This window comes from Pinus tabuliformis, chromosome 9 (genome assembly GCF_031772625.1).
Source record: "Pinus tabuliformis cultivar Carrire ecotype Pingquan chromosome 9, CPIR1, whole genome shotgun sequence".
Classification (NCBI taxonomy): Eukaryota; Viridiplantae; Streptophyta; class Pinopsida; order Pinales; family Pinaceae; genus Pinus; species Pinus tabuliformis.
The window spans coordinates 1,393,832,279-1,393,837,046 of record NC_142307.1 but is presented as its reverse complement, the minus strand read 5'-3'; the positions used below and the strand labels follow the sequence as shown (position 1 = coordinate 1,393,837,046).

Here is a 4,768-nt window from a genome sequence, read left to right as displayed (position 1 = left end):
TGAGATACAAATCATTCGGTATTAGAAAGATCCATGAGTATGTATATATCATTAATGTTCAATATTTTTTATTTTTTTTGTCACACCTCATTTAAATTTTATACTGGGCTGTGATTTTAAATTTTTATTTATTTTAAATATTCTATTGGACCGACTTGAGACAAATGTGCCAATTGTGTATACACTTCTCCCTTATACTGGGCTGTAAATGCACATCACTTCTCTTCATGCAATAACTGTTATGTAAAAGGCATGTATGAAATCCATGTTTTGCATACATTGCAATGACTGATTTTTATCTGATGCTCCAACTGTGAAGCGGTAACGTTTTTAATTTTTTGATAGTGCCAAGAGTGTTTTAATTCGTGTAACCTGTTTGTGGTTTTACTTCTGGAAGTGTACCTGTGACTTTTGCTGCTGAGTATTAATGCTATATTGTGTAGAATTTATTTTTTTGATGCTATATTGTTCACAATTTATTTTCTCCAGATTCAGGTCAAATGATATATATAGTCTCAATGGATGGTGAATTGGTTCCCTTTTGGCCACCCAAAATAACAGGAGGGGAAATTGGCATGTTTGGTCTGAAATCTGGCAGGAATCACTTTGGATTGATGGAATTTCTGATATCAGATGTTACAATTGCACAATCTAGACACAGTAGTGGTATTTAAAGGGCTGAGTGTATTTCTGTATTAAGAACAACAATTTTCCCAATCCAAAATGGCAATCTCAACAAAGATTGCTTGGGTTGATTCTGGTGATGGCAAATCAAAGAAGATTGAAAATGTAGAATGTTTAGATAGATAGATGGATAATGGCTAGCTTTCTCATTAGGGTTGTAGTGTATGATTCTCCTTACCACGTAGTGCTCCCTCATGTGCGTGCCAAAGATCTTCTACTGTAAGTTGGATGACAATACTGGATTATAAACTTATCAATATTGCACAAGACAGTTGCATAGTAAAATTTTCATATTGCAGAAGTGTGAAAAGTCCATGAATAGAAATATCCTTTTATGTTTTCAATATTTATGTACTTAGATCTGAAATAGCATCAGATTGTAAATCTGCCTTGTGCGTTAGATAGATTAAGATGGATAGATTAAGATGGTCAGGAAATTTAGTGGAATGAAGTTGCAATAGGAGTTTATGAGAAATTAAAGATAATATGCTAACTGTAAAATATTAATGTTTTAAGCTTTGAGTGGACCTTTTCCCTAAGATATCCATCAAATTATTCTGCAATTTGGAACTTATTAGACATTCTGGCAAAACAATATTTCTAAGTGCTTGTGGTTTCTACATCCCTTGTCAGTAAGCCTTTCCAAGGGATTATGATTTCGTGCAGGAAGTTTATTTGATTGTATCCCTTTGACCTTCTCATTCCTATGCATGATTATTATTTGCTCGACCGGAAGTTCACCTGTTTTAGTTTGGCCTTTAGCAAACATTTTTATGGTGATGCACTAGAACAAAATACTTAATTCTTTCAGAAAGGTGGAATGGAGGGAGGATAAAGTTCATCTCATATCCAATAGGGAAAGTGCAAATAATTGATTTCATGTTCAATGAGCAGAATGTTGTTGGGGAGGTGCGGTGGTTGTGTGAAGTGATTTTATGGCACGCCTTGCTGGGCTCAGTTCTTGGAGCAGAATATTCAATGGAATTGGCTTTACAGTAATAAATACAGGACACCAGTTTGGAGTCTGCACAAAAGATGAACAGTTATAGGAGCATAATGGGTGGCTGTCAGTCAGTCAGGAAACTGTGCTCAGTTCTGGGGTCGGGGCATAATGGGATTGGCTTTACAATGTTAAATAGAAGACACTACCGTGGAGTCTGCACGGAAGAACAAACAATGCTATCTTGATCACGCTCAGACACTAAGCATGTATATGGTAATGTTGCCTGGTAGATAATTTATTGAGGTTTTCATGGTACATAAATTTGTTAGATTGCATTAGCTCATGCTTTGCTGAATTGGGTTTGAGATTTGAATGATGAAGTTGTTTTTTTTTCCTATGTTGCAGGAAACGCTGGCCCAAAGGCCGATACGGAAACACGGAAATGCGTTTCAGGCCGTACTACCATGTTTCACGTTGGGGAAAGGGGAAATGTGGCCCAATAGGGCTTGTGTTTACAGGTCGTACAACCACATTTCAGCCTTTAAGTGGTGTTTTTTTTAGTGATAGGAGGAGTTATTGGGACAACCTAATGTTCAAGCGTATGGCCCTAGTGTTGATATGCAGTTCATGGCCATTATAATGTCACTTTTACTTAAATTTTTAAAATTACTATGAAATGACTCAAGATGTTTGAGATTGGTTTTGTCTTCATTGGATTTCATATAGAGAAAGTAGAATTTTAGATTTCACTCAAAATCCAACAGGCTTATCATTTATTCAGGACTTCAGGATTGGGGGGATTGCAATGCTTCCATTGGATTTTGTCAAGAGCACCTAGGGTACTAGGGTATGGAACTTGTATTTAATCAAGAGCACCAAGGTAATAATCAAGAGCACCTAGGGTACTAGGGTATGGAATTCGTATTTAATCAAGAGCACCAAAGTTGTTCTACTATGCAAGAGGAGGCTATTAGAAATTAGAAATTTTTCATGGCAAGAGGGTTAAGCGATAGATAATAGATTTACTCGTCTTTTCTAGTTTCTAGTACTTTCTATAACTATTGACTTTTTCATATTTCTTATGTTATTTTTTTAAAATAATATTAACCTTTGCCTTGCATCTCGTAGGGGTCCAGAATATAGCAATGTTCCTTTAAAGAACAGGATGTGGATCCAAAAAACCCTGATTTGGAGCTGTCTCTTGCTGCCCTGAATATTGAGGACTGAGAGCCTAGAAGTGGAATTGGCCAATCAGCTTCTTCAGTTCCACCATCCACTGTTGAGCATGCTTTTGCTTCTATTTTTGACGAGGATGAAGGTTGAAGGCTATTAGTCTTTAGTCTTTATAGTTGTCTTTATTGTACTTGCAACCTCATATATATAATAAAAGCTGATTTTGAAATTTGGATATATAATAAAGACTGATTTTGGATATTGTTATTTTCATTATGTAATCATTCATGAGTAAATGTAATGTAAATTTAGAAACTTATAATTTATGCATGACATTGGACAATTTAATCATAGTGTAATAAATTATAATGTATCATATATATGCACATATTTCTTAAATGTCCTTTTATATATATATATAAATAATTTATCTGTTTCCAAAATTTGAGCGGGTCTTGTACCATACCCATTTTTGAAACTCGCACCTGTTTCCCCATATCGTGCAACTTGGTTTTTTTCGTTTTCAGACTTGTTCTTTTTTTTCCGACGTTGTTGTCGGTCTATACCACCTTAAACAGTTGGATTTTTCTTAAAATGTTCTATGATGGAGTCCTTAACATTTCACATCCGTCCTGATTCTTTTCCCAGTCCTCGAAAGCTAAAACTGTCTAATATGGGAGAAGCGCTGATTGATTATGAAATGGAGTGTAAGGAATTCAAGGTGGTTTTGCTCTGGGCACAATGCGATAATGGTAAAGTAAAATATGCATGTGATCTACTTCTTGGTAATATTTTGAGAGTTCGAGAAGAATGCAATTCGTCCTAGTCCGTGGTTCAAAAGACTATTGATTTCTTGCACAAAATGGTAAGGATGACTCTACACTGCGTGATTTTTTGCGATTCTAGAACTCTCTGACATGGGAGGTCTGATTCATTACGAAATGGTAAGGAAAGGTGGTTTTGCTCTGGGTACAATACGATAATGGGAAAGTAAAATCTGCATGTGATGTGCTTCTTGGTAATCTTTTGAACTTTCAGAACAGTGCGATTTGTCCGTCTAGTCCATAGTTTAAAGGACTCTTGATTATATAATCTTGAACAAAATGCTTAGGATGGCCCTACACTACTTGTGCTGATTTACAATTTGCACGCGGTCAAGTATTCATGGCATTAATGATATGTTATATTTGCTTCATGGAAATCTTTCCAACTGTGTAAGATTATTCTTTTCTTTTGGTTGGTTTGGAAGAAGAATAAAAATCTAACGTGGGAAAACTTCCAAAAGAGGAATTGGTATGGGCCAGGGATATATGTACTTTGCAGGGATGCGGATGAGAGCAATCTCCACATATATTTTTAAAATGTCCCCAGGCTGTTCAGCTTTGGCAAAATCTTGCTGGTTATATTGGTTTCCAGTTTATCCAATATAATTGTATTTCTGACTGCTTGAGGTGGTGGAGCAATCAAAATACTTCATGGCGTAATATCCCCCTATACTTTTCTGGGAGATCTGGAGATGGAGAAACAATATCATTTTTTAAAATTTCAGAGAAAATGCTATGCAGGTGTTGGAGCGCATTATAAAATGTTTCTCTATTGGTTCACAACCGGTCATGGGGTCTAAGAAAATCAACCATAAACCACTTGGCCCGAGGATAGTCTACTTGGATGGCTTCTTTGATGGAGCATCACAAAGAAACAGGTGCGGATGAGGTTTCTCGATTGCTTTATCTCCGGAACAGGCATTTTGGAATGTTTCTCTATTGGTTCACAACTGGGCATGGGGCCTAAGAAAATCAACCATAAACCACTTGGCCCAAGGATAGTCTACCCAGCTGGCTTCTTTGATGGAGCATCACAAAGAAAGGGCGGATGTGGTTTGTCGATTGCTTTATCTCCGGAACAGGCATTTTGGGTTCACTGGGGTGCTAACAGCGACACGAACATGAAGGTAAAAGCCATGGCACT

At 36.6% G+C, this 4,768-nt stretch overlaps 1 long non-coding RNA gene across 3 annotated transcripts; it reads left to right on the top strand.

Annotated features, from left to right (window-relative positions):
- On the top strand, positions 1-3,043 carry LOC149153730 (uncharacterized). Of its 3 annotated transcripts, XR_016262643.1 has the most exons (4): positions 1-1,900; positions 2,033-2,145; positions 2,409-2,507; positions 2,756-3,043. It is a non-coding gene; the product is annotated as an uncharacterized LOC149153730 (long non-coding RNA). The 3 variants fall into 3 exon arrangements; XR_016262641.1 differs by having other exon boundaries at positions 2,409-3,043; XR_016262642.1 differs by having other exon boundaries at positions 2,033-2,507.
- The last annotated feature ends 1,725 nt before the right edge of the window (positions 3,044-4,768 follow it).